At 45.3% G+C, this 15977-nt stretch overlaps 1 long non-coding RNA gene across 1 annotated transcript in view; it reads right to left on the minus strand.

Moving 5' to 3' along the window:
* LOC135423856 (uncharacterized) overlaps nt 1-7259 on the minus strand; it is a 38365-nt gene extending 31106 nt beyond the window's left edge. The window contains exon 1 of the long non-coding RNA XR_010434989.1: nt 6743-7259. This is a non-coding gene — a long non-coding RNA (uncharacterized LOC135423856). The remainder of the gene's footprint in view (nt 1-6742) is intronic.
* Between the last annotated feature and the right edge of the window lie 8718 nt (nt 7260-15977).

The following is a 15977-nucleotide window of genomic DNA, read 5'->3' on the forward strand; positions in this document are numbered from 1 at the left end:
GGTCCTGCATCTCATTATACACAATCTGCTTGCAAGCCCACTGCCAGCTCTGCTCGCTGATTTTCTGCTCAGAAATGCTCTCGTATTTTTCTCCACACTCATTTTCCAGCCCTCTCGTTAGGCTCTGTTTTGCAAGGTCAAAAGGCCCTTGGCTCTCAAGAGTCCTCTCCATGTAGACATTCTTAAAATCAATGATAAAATCTCCTCTCCTTCTTTTAATAAGATAATGAATGGAGTTCTCAGTGCTTCAGGTCATGTAACTCGTTTCCCATCCCCTGAGTCATTTCCATTGCCTTCCTTTGAGGTCTGTGTAAGATCTTCTCATCACTCCTGAAGAGGCAGTATCAGAAGTGGGTGCAAGTCTCCAGCATCCATCACTCAGTCCTGAGGACAGAGGTGAGGTTATTCTCCTAATTCCACTTGATTCTTCCTATGCACACACAGGGCTGTCTTTCTTCTGCAGAGCTGAGAGTTCCCTTTGTGACTGTTGCCACAAGTCCATCCCAGAGTTGTCATGTTCCAAGAAAAAATCTCCCATTCTGTGTCATTAGCAATTTTCTGTTCCATCAGCAATTTTCCTTCCTGAGTGCACCAGCTGACTGTATTTGATTACAAGTGTTGTGACTGTCCCTCTTCCCTCGGTGCTGGTGAGGTCACACCTCACATCCTGGGCTCAGTTTTGGGCCACTCACTGCAAGAAAGACATTGAAGTTCTGGAGTGTGTCCAGAGAAGGGAAGGGAGCTGGGGAAGGGTCTGGAGCACAGGTCTGATGAGGAGCAGCTGAGGGAGCTGGGGGGGCTCAGCCTGGAGAAAAGGAGGCTCAGAGGGGACCTTCTCACTCTCTACAATCACCTGAAAGGCCAGATGGGGATCGGCCTCTTCTCCCAGGTAACAAGCAACAAGACCAGGGGAAATGGCCTCAGGTTGCACCAGAGGAAGTTTAGATTGGATATGAGGGAAAATTTCTTGACAGAAAGACTTGTCAAGCACTGGAAAACACTGCCCAGGACAACGGTGGAATCACAGTGCCTGGCGATTTTTAGAAGATACGTAGATGTGGCACTTGGGGGCATGGGTTAGTGGTGGCCTTGGCAGTGCTGGGTTAATGGTTGGACAGGGCTTTTCCAGCCTAAATGGTTCTGTGATTCTAGGACTTTACAACCCATGTGAATGCCACTGCTTTGCCAGGGAGACGTTCTGCTGCCCTCAGGGCTCTCCCTGCACCTCAGGGCTCTCCCTGCACCACATCGAGCCTGTGGGCAGCAGGTGATGAACCACCACAGTTTAGAGCTCAGACTACTTAGGAAAACCAGAATTGTTAGCAGGTTTCCTCCCCACAGATTTTACTGCACAAACAGCTGAGACCTTCCCAGGAACCAGCAGCCTGGGAAAGGTGTGAGCAGCCAGAGCTGTCACAGGTATCTCACACCAAGCTTTCCCTGCTGCTCATCCAGCACAAGGGGCACGAGTTTTCCTGAGGCTCTGAAGGCAGAGCAAAGAGCAGCTCAGCGTTAGGGGTGGGTGTGCATGAAAGCTGAAAGCAGAGAGCTCATGGCTATTATTGATCTCTCCTTTCTGACTCAAAGGTGAGGAGCCTTTAGTGCACGGGGCCCTCAGTGGCTCGAGGGCTGGAGGAAGGGGAAAGTGCACCATAAGCCAATACAAACACAGATACAGCAAGTCTGAAGGGGATTTTAGCAAACATTTCCCTTTCTCAGAGATCTTTTTTAAAGAGAAATGAAGAATAATCTTGTCCTTCAGTGGAGATCTATTCCACTGAATAGACTATTTTTTACAATAGCCGATGCCCCTGCCAGCCCACAGGAAATCAAACTGAGTGATTAGAAGAGTCTAAAAACTGTTGCTGGAAGTGAAAAAGGACGTGGAACAAGGACAGCTATTTTTAAGCTGTGCAGCAGTGGTGCCTGCTGATTCAACAGCACCAAACTTATAATTTCTTGTTGAACATACAGTTACTTTTTTTTCCTCTTTTCAAACCCGTAGCCAAACTTGCAATCTGTGCCCTGTGATTCATTACAGTGGCTACCAAAGGGAAAGAAGGGACCAGTTTAAGACAAAATTCAAATATTGGACTCCTTGAGACTTGCACCGGAGTGCAAATTCCATTTGCAGATCTTAATGATGAATGAAAGGAAGCCCCATATGAGTTTCTCAGAAAAGACCAGATGATTTTGGGTTTACCAGGTGTCTGGGGAAGGGGCAAGTAAATATGTGAGCACTAGTTATTGGCAATGCATGCCAGGCATCCCATGGATGGCAGAGCCAAGAGTTTCTGTTTTTATCACCCCAGATCCTCCAGCCAAGTGCAGTGACCAGGGAAGAACCTGAAAACAGGTTTCAGGAGATGATAGAAGTTTAAAAGGAGGGGGAGGCAAGAGAAGATATATCCATTGGTGCTAAATGGAATAAAGAATTATATACAAACAGCACAAGCCTGCAGCAGCTGCAGCCAAGAAAACAAATCAACCATTTATTACTTCTCCTTCAGTGTTTTTAAATATTTATGGAGTGCCATCAATAACCAAGTTAATTGTGAATGGCTGATGGTGTATTTGCAAAGCCTTCTTTCACCTGCAAGTACCTGAACTGCCACGAAAGGGACTTTTCATCAATGACAATAATTATTTGGCCCTTTGGCAGCATTCTGTGTGCCTTATGGCATAATCCTGTGCAGCCACTCCCACAGGGCTTTGCATGGTGTTATTGCTGAGTGGAGTTGAGGAATACCAAGGGAATGGGAAGCACTCAGTTCTATGTGTGTGTTCACACAGCCTGAGAGCCCTCTTGGAGAAAGAAAGCAGCCCCATTTTGCCAGGCAGACGCTCCACAGCTGAGCAAACAAAAATGCTCGACAGTCCCTGCCGTTTACCAAGGTAGAAATTAATCCAGAGTGACCCCATTGGTGCCTGTAGCACTTGCTTAACTCAGTGTTTAAATAAAAATAAACAAAGAACCAAACCCAGCTTGTGCAGTGACCCAGTGTCAGAACTGAAGAATTTGTCTCCAGACTGATTTAATCATATCAGAAAGATGGATGCCAGGATTCATTACTGTGACAAAATGTTTATATTGTTTAATCACATTATCCACCAGCTTTCAGCCAGGCTGAGACAGGCTTATGTGACAGCAACCACAGTGGGGATCACACGAGCTGCCTCCCGCCTGCTGCTGCCCCACACACTTGGTTTTAGGAGGTTTCTGCAGTCCCCATGAGAGGCTGAGCACCCAAAAGTTGCCCCACACACCTCCCTTTACTGCTGCTTTTACCTATTTCTTTCCTTCCAGTTCCCTGGCCTGTGTGAACAAGGCCTTTTCACCCAGATGGGTAGAAACAGGGCTTCATCTGACAGATACCACATGAGGAAGGGTTTCTGATCCCTCTCCAGATGCACATTTTTAGGTGAAATTCCATTACTTCCTGAAGGTGAAATCCAAAGTAGTTTTTATTTTTACTGATTCACAGCTTTTCCAGGTTAACCCCCAGTGAGGTTTGCCAGACTTCCTTCAGTCAAAATAAGAGCTCTTAAAAAAAAAAACTGCTTAAGGTGTTTCTGAAACATTTTCAGTTTTGGTGCCATTCAACAGATTTTCGTGTTCTGCTCAGCTCTGATGAGAAATACAGTGAACAAAGCAAGCTCAGCTGTTTTCACTCTGGGTAGCACATTCTAAGAATCATGGGATCATGGAATGGTTCAGGTTGGAAGGGACCTTAAAGCTCATCCAGTTCCAACCCCCTGCCATGGGCAGGGACATATTCCACAGCCCAGGTTGCTCCAAGCCCTGTCCAACCTGGCCTTGGACACTTGCAGGGATGGGGCAGCCACAGTTTCTCTGGGTAACCTGTGCCAGGGCCTCATCACCCTCACAGGGAAGGATATTCTTCCTAAGAATATTCCAGAGAAGTGGAAAAGTGTTGGGTCCTGCTCCCAGCCAGCAGGAGAGCTGCTGTAATTCCTATAGCTGGTGTGCAGAAGAGGGATAACTCTCCCACAGACCCCGCTGGACAAAGCTGTAAATACACAACATGTCCTACAAGCACAGCCTCAAACTGGTAACTGCTGTTGGAGCCACACACATCTTTCACAAAGACATTTCGCCTCAAGCTAAGGACCTCAAACGATGGAGAAGCCACCTTGCCCTTGGGTAATTTATTTCAGTGGTTAATTACTCCCTGCTAAAAATGTGCACCGTATTTCGAGCCCGGATTTCTCCAGGAACTGCTCTAGTGCAAGTTTGAAAATGAGTTCAAATGCATGCTGGAACAGGATTTGAGGAGTTAATTAATACTGTTTGGATAGCCAGGCGGTAGAGATGTTCAATAAAGCTGACATTTATGTATCACTGCTTCACAAAGATGAAACACACCGAATTCACTTGCAATGCAACAAGCTTGTAGGTTTTTGGACATCTTAGTAGAATTTCAATAAAGTCATAATGTATAATCTACTTAATTTCCACCAAAACCTGCTCTCTGTATCGTAAGGGTAGGACACTTTTATTTCTCATAACTTAGGGGAAGATATTCACTCCATAGTCCCTTGCAAGCCTGAGCTGAAAAACATTTATCTTACCATTTTAATTTTTTTTCTCCGTGATTTGTAAAAGCTTCTCTTTCCCCAGAGATGGGCACGAGGTTTGGATTGCTGACATTGATTGATTCAAGGGGGAAAAGGATGTAACATCTGATCTGACAAGGCAAGCACGAGCAATCCTTGGACAGATGTTCCAGTGAGAGGAGTAATATTTTGAGCCTTGAAAAGAGTCCTGTTCAGATGTTATCTGAGTTCAGATTCTGCAGGAAATTGTTGTGAATATGCAAAGAGAAATAACATACGGGGAGGAAGAAGTCTTCCCAAATACTGAACAAACTGAATAGCTCTGGTCAGCTCATTTATTGCAATTCTTGATATTCACAACTCACCTAAAGTGAGTGGACAAGGCTTTTGTGTGGCTTCCAAACCAGTCAGACCAGCAAATCCAGGGCATGTCCTGCGAAGTGCTAAGACAGGCAAACTTTTCTGCTGTCTCTGCAAAGACAAGTCTCTTCTTCCTCCCCTCACCAACACTCAGCCATCAGGAAAAAAAAAAAAGGTTTAAAGAGATTTCACACTTCCAGAAAAAATAACTCACAAATCACTCCTGCTGGCTGCCAAACTGAGGTGACCACTAAGAAGGGCCAGGGACTGATTTTTCCTATCCCATGAAGAATGATGGGAGATATCAGCATTATGGTCAACATAAAGCTTTAAACTCAAAGCAGTTTTGAAAATCTGAGACCTTCAACTTTCTTGATTTGGGTCTTTTCAACCACTTCAGTTCAATTTAGTTGGAATTAGCTCAGTTCACTCTGTTCCTCTGGTTTGTTTTGCTTTTTTAACCATAATATTATTACATTTAATGAATAAAACCAAGTTATTTTATGCTGGGAAAAAAAGGTGATAACCATAGCTTAGAAATTTATATTTGGATTATTAAAACAAAAATGAATCAATACCAATTTTTGCTGTGGATGACTTCATTCACTTTTCATGAGCTGAGGCATTCCAAATGAAATGGAATTTAGTTCAAAAAATTCCCAACCAGCCCCAGCAAGTCCTTGTGTTTGTAAATCCTTCTTGTCTCCCTCCACAAGTACCTGTTGTGCTTCAATGAGAACCTCCTATCTTACCCAATAAATTCAATATACCTATCTCCAAATGTGGGAAAGCTGCAGCATAGCAACGTGTATCCAAGTAAAAATGACTTCAACAAGCATTTCTCCTCTATTTTACCGAGAGCAACCTGGCAAGCCTTCCAAGGAACTGACCCTGAAGCAAAACAGATGCACAGAGCCTTGCAACACCTACATCTTCATTTCCAATGTTTTGCTTTCAGAAGAAGTGTAGGTGTCTAATGGAGCTTGGGAAAGCCACATTTTCCTTCAGCTACACCCTCAAAGTAAATCAAGAGTGTCGAGTAAGGAGGAACTAATTCTATTTTGCTTGCTTTCAATAAGAAGGAGAATTGTCTCTCCTCCCCTTCTTGCCCCAAGCAACGGTCTTGGCAGCAAAGAATATTTTTTCATAAAGCCTAATGCAGAAGCAGCTCTCATTCACTCCAGCAAATCCCGTTTAATCCCTGGATTTGTATCGTTTGCTGACTAGACTGAGAAATTTGGCTGCATCTAATCCTTGGGCTTGTGAAGAAAAATGGCTTATTTAAATATTTAGCTGCACTTTGTCAATAGCAGCAGGACGGGGGTGATGGATGACAGCAATTATGCTGGGAGCATCTCCATTAACATGCCACTTTTCCCAGGTATGGAGTCTGCCTCTTGTATGGTTTGTTTAATGATCAGGACTGAGAAGGAATTTTAATGACCCCCGAGCAGCTCGTGCTCACTTGAGGTTGGATGTTATTTAGTGGCATAGGAGTAGCTGGTGAGTTGGGATGATCAGAGCAGTGGATTAGGCACATACTGTGCAAACAAGTTTTCTAACACTTCATGACACCCTAAACCACATCAGCCAAAAAAACACACCAGGAGACAACCAGAGGTCCAGCCCTAAAAGCTTAAGTAGCTCCCAGTGCAATGTCAGGGGTTATATTTTTAGTGCAACATGGGGTGAAAGTACTGCAAACTTCTCACTGAATATCTGTCAGCCATATATCTCTCTCACAAAGCATTTTTATGTGTCTACAGAGAGACAGAGAGACTAAAGGCAGAGATACCTCACTCACCTGTACCAGTAGATGCCTTCAGCACCCCAGCTTTGGGCACAGCAGTGATGTGCTGGTGACACCAGGCAGGGGTTTGCTGGGTTCACAGGACTGTCCAGGATGTCTTCATACACGCCACATTCTCCTGGATTTCCAGATGATGATGGAAGGACCTCCACAGTCCAGTGTGGAGCTGCAGACCTGGCCCATGGCTGTGTGACAGGCACCAAGCTGGGCAGGTACACTGCTGGTGATGAGGGCAAACAGCCCTGAGTCCTCTGGGTGTCAGAAAAAGTCAGTCAAGAATAAATCTGAAGTCATCCACTGCTTTTCATCCTTGGCATGACCATCATTTACAATGGAGTGGATCCAGTTAAATCTCACTGGCCACTGTAAAGCAGATACAGAAGAGCTGTAAATCAGTGACAACAGGGGCCAGATTCACCACCAAAACTGGAGTTTGACCTTCAGTGCTTCACCCCCAGGCCCAAATCTCCTTCTGTCTGGGCCTGGGGTCCTGTTCCTGCTACCATTGTCTATATACTATTCATAAGGTTTCTGCATGCAGAGGGAATTTATTTGAGTGCTACTTTTAATGCTTTTTTTTGCCTTTTCCCATGTATCTGTGCACACAGAGGCTTCACATGAACCATTTCCCCCTTGGTCAGAGGAGCACATAAGAAAGAAATATTTGTTCTTGATGGACTGTTGCAAGTTAATATTGCTGTGATACATGTGAGGTAAGGTGTGATATTCTGGTAAACCCCAGACACTTTCTGAGTTTCATCTGCATGTGGTGTAAATCTTGAGGACTCAACAGGATGCCCAGAGGACAGATAAAGTGTAATTTCATTCTCAGGTAACAGACACCCTTTAAAAAACATAACATGCACTATAAACTATATTATTAAACTGAAGTATTGAGGGCAGTTCTGACCACTAACAGGGCAGTAACAAGGGACACCTACAGTAGTGATTTTCTCTCCATCCTTGGTGCATGTAGGATTTGGAGTCACAAGAGGCAGCTCAGTGTTCCTGCTGTATTTTGGAAAGAGAAAAAAACCTGCTCTTCCCCTCTATCCACCAAAAAAAATTTAAAAAATATAGAAGGTCCATTTGAAATCTGCTTCCTCATAAATACAGGCTGGACCAGCACAGTTTTTCTATCTATTTATTCATTCTGCTACAATGTATTACTTACCTTTTGTGCTACAGAAGGTGTGATGAGCGGGTTTAATCACTCAGTCCACAGAGCTGACCTCCATCCTCCACCTCAGCTTTCACTGCAAAGAAATTTGCAGAGGCCACCTTAAAAAATAATTAAAGGCAGGCCACCCAAGGGATGCAAACAGCGCTGCCATCTATTAATGGAAGTGATGGATGCTCTGTATTAACCTCCCTGCAGTTGCAGCCCTACATCCAGGGAAGGAAGCAGCTGTGAGTGATTCAGTGAGGTTACCTCTTGCAAATTGTATTAATAACTCACTTGTCTGTGTGAACAAATCCCTCCCTCCCAGGCCGAAGGGTTGCACTAATTTAATGGTGCAGGGTTCAGATATCCATATGCTCCTCCAGACAAAGCTGAAGCAGAAAACCTGGAGGTTTGCAGCCACCCTTCCCTGGGCTTTGTGCAACGTCCTGGTGCTGCCCTTTCTTGTGGCATGTGGTGACGGGACAAGGGGGAATGGCTTCAAACTGCCAGAGAGGAGATTTAGATTGGGTATTAGGGAAAAACTCTTCCCTGTGAGGGTGGGAGGCCCTGGCACAGGTTGCCCAGAGAAGCTGTGGCTGCCCCATCCCTGCAAGTGTCCAAGGCCACATTGGATGGGGCTTTGGAGGTTGCCACCATGCTCTTTTAAGCATTTGTGCTCACCTGTTGAATGTCACCAACCTTTTTTCATGGCAATCTGTGAAGTGTGAAATTCCCTTGCCTTTTACCTGCCTACACAGTCCAGTTTGGAGCTACCTGCTAACAGCAATTTAATACACTGCAGAGATTTCATCCCATTTTCACTTGTGGAGCAGCCAGTTGACAGCATGTGAGGTGGGAGCCGAGCACAGCTGAGACTGAGAAATCCAGCTGTCCACGTTAAATGTGGGTGGCAGAAGCAGGGAGTATGGAAAGATCCTAGAGAAGGTGGTAATTACCCCAGAGCAGAGATAATTGAAGCAGATGAGCCTCACATGAACCCATGCAATTACATTTTCTTGTCATACACAGTGTGACTGCCCCGACTAGGGGCACACGCTTACTTTAAAGCCCAGATTTGGGGGTTTAACTGTGAAGACAAAAAACATTGTGGCTTTAACTGGGAAGGGCTTAACATGACTGGAAACTGTAAATGTTATGGCTTCCCAGCAGTACTGCAACCATCACTGTGAACACAGAGCTGTGATACCAGCTGTGAGTGCCTGTGCTGGATGTAATTGCTTTTCTAACTCCTGGTGTTCTTCATCAACCACCCAACCAACATATGAAGCAGAGGAATTCACCATATGAGAGAGGAAATCTCACACAAGATTTGCTCCAGTTTCTCTCAGTGGTGATCTGCTACAAAGAGAAATAGCAGCAACAGATTACAGGAGGCACAAGTAAGAAAGGACTGTTTGAAATCCTGACTGAATGAAAGTCACGGGGAAAAACCTCCGTGAGCCATTTGCCATTTTCCCTAAGGAGCCCTGGCAGGACTTCCCTTGAGAAGTCCTGCCACCAGTTTGGGAACACGGGGACCAACATCTGGATCCAACTCCAAAGGAGTGGTGACAGCTGGGTTTACAGCTGCTGGCTGCCTGGGCCTGGTGCAGACCTTTCCACCTCTGTCCCTTCAACTCCTGCTGCAGCTCCTTGGGCTTGTAGCTCCCCACTGACCCCCCCAGTTCTGCTGCCTTCCACCTCCACCCTCCCCTCTTTTGTACATTCCTGTCTATAGGTACCTCTTTGCTCTATTACCCACATTCAATCTTTGCCAGGATTTGGCTCCCACTCGGTTCTTAGAACTGTGACTTTAACAACTCAAATTTAAGACAGGGCTACACAGCACAAACAGGAACCAAACCCAGTGAAATCCGTCCCCTTCCTACAGCACATAAAGCAGGCAATGACAGATCATAGAATCATAGACCATCCAGAGTTGGAAGGGCCCCACAAGGATCATCCAGTGCAGCTCCTGGCCCTGCACAGACACCCCAACAATCCCACCCTGTCCCTCAGAGCCTTGTCCAAACCCTCCTGGAGCTCTGGCAGCCTTGGGGCTGTGCCCACTGCCCTGGGGAGCCTGGGCAGTGCCAACCACCCTCTGGGGGAAGAACCTTTCCCTGAGATCCAACCTAATCCTCCCCAGCAGATGACTTTCCTAAGCTACCCAGCATCAGGCAGGGGTTTTTCCTTCCCTCTATGGGTTTGAATGACTCAGGGAGTGAAGACAGGAACCTGAATATTTCTGTTTATATAGTAAGGTAAATGTCAAAGCAGTGGAGGAAATTTTCACAGTCGATAGACCCTGAGGACAGAAATACAGAAAGCTGCCAAGTGATGTGTTTCTTGTTTCTAGACACCAGCTTTCCCAGGCACTCTCTGCACCTGCCTGAGGAGTCCTTCCCCCCCACCTCCTGGGTGAATCTGTGGCAGCAGAATTCTGAAATTCTTTACTTATTTTTGCCCAGTTTGTGTTTACAGATCGAATGTGCATTGAAATACAAATACTGTGGGCTTGGGAATCTACTTTCTACAGCTGATTATTTGAGGGAAACTATACTTTCTTTCACCTTAATTCCAGTAAAAGGGTTTTCTTGAAGGGGGGAAATTACATGGCCATCCATTGCAGATTTGCTATTCAGCAAACAGTCCAATTCAGTGTGTCAGCTTCCCTGTTGGTTTGCAATATAGGCTGTGAAACACTGTCATCCTGGAACCATTTACTTTGCACAGTTTCACTGTAGAGAGCTCCTGACCCTACTGAATTTGGCTCAGGAGTTCCCATGTGAAAGAAAGTATAAGGCAGTGGCTTAAAAGGGAACTTGAAAACTGCCAGCTCATTATTCATTTGTTCAGATAAAAATACTAATGATTCTTTTTCCCAGAAAGCCTGATGGTTACTCACAGGTACACTTAAAAGAGAGGGAGAGGTGTTAAAAACAGAAGGACCTATTATCTCCTTGACAGTAGAAGGAAAATAACAATAAGTAAAAATGCCTGAAGCTCCTCAGCCCCAACACTTTCAGGAACAAGCATTAACATTACAAACACTGCAGTGAGGACAGAAGAAGGATCTCACAGATGTGGTATTTGTAATTTCAATTGTGGTGTGAGTGTTGTTTATGAAGACTTCAACAAATACATGCCAGAGCTCTAATTTGGACCTTTCATTTTCATGTGGAAATAATTAAAAAAAAAAGTGTTTGTTCTCTCTCTGGCTTCTTCCAGGTATCTTTTGAGCCAGTCAGTTATTTTTAATAAACAAACAGTACTTTTTGTTACAAGAAATTCTAAATGAAGCCCCATTCAGAATGACAAATAGGCATGAACATCATCTTCTGGAATAATCAGCAGAAAACTTTAGCTGCTCTGATTTCCAGCATTTTTAACAGCAAGAGTAACCTTTGCAGCACAGGGTTGAATTCCTGGAGGCAGAAAGAGGTAACTTTATCATCTGATAGAAACAAACACCAGAGTCAGAAATCCTGGGGCTCCTTGCCCCCGAGCCTGTAATGAATGTAAAATCTCATCCTCCCTCACTGCTTTAACCCTTCCCAAGCACTGTTGAAGGTAAAGCTCTGCCCTCCACAGACACCTCTGTTTTTCTCTGCCCTCTGGGTCGTGATGCTGGCTTTCCAAAACATTACAGAACACAACAGCAATGGAGCTGCAAGGAAAGCAAACCTTGGGACAAAAGGAAGTGTCCAAGGCTGGATGGAGCTCTGAGCAGCCTGGTCTGGTGGAAGGTGTCCCTGCCCATGGCTGGGGGGTAGAACAAGATGAGCTTTAAGGTCCCTTCCAATCCAAATCATTCTGTGATTCTATGAAAAGAAGAGGAAGAATAACCAAGAAAGAAAAAGGCAAATAGTGATTTTCCCCATGGGGAAAGGCCAGTGCAGCCTTGAGGGACTGATGACGTATTGACTGGGTAAACAACCCTTGGGGAGGACCAATTTAGGGCCTGATTGTTACAGAAAGCCACTGTTGAGGAAAAGAATAATTTGGGTTTATGTCATGCCTTTCAGACCCGAGCTATGGCAAAATAACTTGAGAGATGAGGTGCAGCTTAATTTATGACTGAAGCAAGCGAGGGAGGTTTTACGTGCACAGCAGTGCCTTGCAGCCTGCCTTTGGCTGCAGGAGTATTCTGCTGAGCAGGACACTGGATCTAAGGGCAGGAGCAAGGCAATTTGTTCTACTATCTTTGCCAAGGATGCTCCTCACAATCTGTCTTATCCTCCCTTAGGACTAAAGCATGACCAGAGGTAACAAGTCGCGCCTCGGGGCCAACACAGCCAAAGGGATGGAAGAATCCCAGTCTAGGTCCTGTCCAAAGCCTAAGTGTCCCCCTGGGCAAGCATGTTTAACCCATGAGAGTGCCCAGCACCCCCCACAGGAGCACTGGGAGTTGCTGTCACATCTGGATGGCTCTACTTGAAGTGACAGTGGAATCCTTCCCATGAACGCTCTTTCCCGGGTGGGATGGCTGCAGGCAGAATCACTTGTCTACATTTGTAGGGAGAAGCTACACATTCCCCCCAGCAGCAGACCTGCATGACCTCCAGCCAACCTGCAATCCCAAATAACTGTGCTGGAAGCAAATCTTGTCCACAAACTCGGGGCTGAGCTGCCCGAAGCAGAGCTACATATGAATAAAACAAGGCAATTTGTTACCTCGGGTTAAACCCGTGGTGATTTCAGCAGAGCTTGACTTGATAGGGGGTTTCATCAGCCCCAAAGTTCAGGGCAAATACAGCAGAAATACGTGCAAGGAAGCCTGCAAGTCAGGATGATTGGCTGTGTCTGGGATGAGGAGGAACACACAGCCTGTGCTCTGCGGAGGAAGGGATGTAAATTATTGTAAGCACAACCTAGCAGCTTGTTTACAGTACCTGGTACCTAAATTATGTCAATATTTCTCTCATTTTTTTTTTCCTCAAGCCCTCCTTCAAATGCAAACAAATCCCTTTCCCAACCCTCAGCTTCCAAAAAAAAAATCAAGCATCCACAGATGCCAGTCAATCACAGGTTTCAAAACGTAAGGAGAAACAGAAGATATCTCTTTTTTTGCTATTGAAAAGAACACAAAATAAAACCCCTGTAACATCAGACTATCATTAGTGAGCATTTCATCAGAAACAACAGAGTGAAGGTTGGCCTTCACTCCTCACTAATGATACTTCTCTGCTGCAAGGTCTGACTGTGCAGGTGAGTGCAGGGGAGCTCTCACAGCCTAACACACACAGGGGTTAATTAATACTTTCTGTGATCTGGGATTACATTTTTCCTAGAGGGCCACAGTACCTGGCATGTCCAGGGCCATTTTTTATGTCCCCTCCTGAAAGGGAACAAAATTACAGTAGATACCTTTCCCTGCTTCAGTAAGGGAAAGCCAGTAATGAAGGGAGTTGGGTTTTGCTACACAATCAGGAGGAACAGCAATAACTCTTCCCAGCAGCCAGAAAGTTCTGGAGGTATATTGTTTTCTCCAGCTATCTGAAATAAATCCCAGGGGGTAATTACAGAACAGAGGAACAAGACATAAATCCTGTTTAATTGACAACACCAAGAAAAAAGAAACACAATAGAGTTTCATCCCTCCCCCTGCACTCCCCATGTTCTTTTAATGTCTTTGGGACATCTGGAAATCAGGGAGGGTCAGACCCAGAAATCTCAACACGGATGAGGAATCTGCCTTAATGTAAAGCTCTTATGGGAAAGCATCCATCTCAATCCTTGGTAATGGGTTTACAAGGAAAACCAACAGAGCAGAAAACTGATATCAGCCTAGATTATCTCACTCCAGGACTTCTGACCCCGCAGGAACAGATTCATATGAGATTTCAGAGCTCAGAATTCAGCTTCCACAGCACAGGGGGAGCAGGGAATGTTGATGGCTCATGTTGCCAGACACAGGAAAAGGGAGAGCTGGAATCCTCATTCCCACCTGTACTAACCTGCTGTGCTCCTCAGCCCACAGCACAATGGTCCAGACTCTGTCAGGCCTCTTCATAGAGGCATCTTTGAGCAACTCACTGCTGGATTGCACAGAGAGGTGTTCAGCCCATCTTCATCCTCATGATCTGAATCTGATCCTTTTGCTCACTGCTGTTTCTCTGAGGCATAGCTCTGCTGGCCATGAGAACCCACTGTCCTGCCTTGTCCTGCTGTCTGAGGACACAGCAAGGGCAGGCTGAGGAGAGACCTGGCTGCTCTTTCTACCTGCAGGGAACAGGATTTCCCCACTCGTTGCTCTACCTCTTCCTTCTCCCATTTAGTATGAGAAGACCAGTAAGGCACAAGACAGAAACACATATTTCCATTACTCTCAGGCAAATGGCTCTTACAGACATACAGAGCAAAAAATGTCCTTAAAATACATCAAAATGGAAACAGAGACACAACACAAAAATCTGCTGCTGCCAGCATGGATCTTTAGCCACGAGCTCTCTGCTCAACCTGCATGGAATCCATCCAGGTTCAAATGGCAGTCTCATTGTCACCAGACTCACACCAACGTGTTTCACACCAGCCTGGCCCCACAGACAGTTCATTACCAAATAAACTTCACAATGTCATTTACACTTCCCTGAATTCCAGGGATCCAGCAGCACACGCTGCAATCCAACCTTTTTTGGCTGCTGCAGTGCAGCTCCATGGAGCTGTGGAGCAGAATGTCACCCCTCACCACGATGCCACACACAGCTTGAGATTGTCTCTGCCTCCCTGTCCCAGCTGGCAGAGACAGCCCTTTCCCTCAAAGAGATGTAAGCCAAGTATCAGTAAATCAGGATGTCACCACTGATACCCCACAGACCTGTGAGCAGACGCCTTCCTCCAGGGCTGTGCAGGGAGGTGTTGGCAGCAGCTGCCACTTGTTTTTGTTGCTTTACAGTAGAAGATTAACTCGTGGTGCCTGGGAAGAGCAGAAACCAAATGGCAGGAGGAAGGAAACATCTGGAGCAGAAATTAGAGTGTGTCTCCTTTCTCTCTTACATACTTCTTGCTCACACATACTTTTTTTTTTTTTTAATTATTATTATTATTTGATAACTGGTTTCGAAACCACAAGGTAAAAGTGAAATTTTGCATCATTTTCACGGAAGTTGGGGGGATGACACAGGAGCTTTAGAGCTCCATGGAACAGGAACAAGAGCTCCAGCAATGCCTTAGGGCAAACAGGGCTGCTTCCTCCCTCTCTGTTTCTCCTTTACACAGTGATACAGTGAAATGAGAATATTACAGTGAGAATATTGCCAATTAAGGGTGATGATACCAGGGCTCTCCTGCCATTCCTGTGAAAATCCCAGTGCACTTACAGTCACATGGACTCATTCTGGATTTCTGGGAGGGCAAGATAGGGTGGAGGGTCTTGATTATTTTTCTTCACATTTACATTTCAGACCTGGCATGAGCCACAAGATTAAAAAGAGTATCAGGTTCCCAGTGCAGCCAAAGTTCATTATGTTCAACTCAGGGACAAGCCTTTCTTCCTGTGAACACTTGGGGGACATCCTATCCATCTCACTCAGCCTCAGATTTGGAACAGGATGAGCCTTGGGATTTTCATTCCAAACCACTGTCAGCTTAAAGCCGTTTCCTCACACCCTCATTTTTCTTTAAATATTGCTGCATTCAGGCTGCACCAATGTAATTCTTTCTTCTTTTGTGACCAAACACAAGTTTAATCTTCTGCTGATTCTTGTAGCATCCTCTTCCCCTCTCACTTTGCTCTGTCTTCCCTTTCATCTCATCTTTATTCCATTTCCTATTCCCTTTTCACTGTGCTTTCCTGTATTATATGCACCTTCCTCAGTTCTGAAAGCCAGGTTGGATGCCATGGACTCTGGGAAATTGCACTGGATTCTTTTGGTAGTGCCAATGGCAATGCTTTTAAAGAGGCAGCTTCTCTCTTACAAAGCAATTTGCACTGTGTTATCCACATCTGCACTGCAACACTCTTGATCCTAAAGCATTGGTGTGTTTGGCAGCAGATCAACAGTGTGTTTGTAAGTAGTTTAAAATACAGCAATCCCAAAAATCCCAGCAGTTTTGGGAAAC

This window comes from Pseudopipra pipra, chromosome 17 (assembly GCF_036250125.1).
Source record: "Pseudopipra pipra isolate bDixPip1 chromosome 17, bDixPip1.hap1, whole genome shotgun sequence".
Taxonomy (NCBI): Eukaryota; Metazoa; Chordata; class Aves; order Passeriformes; family Pipridae; genus Pseudopipra; species Pseudopipra pipra.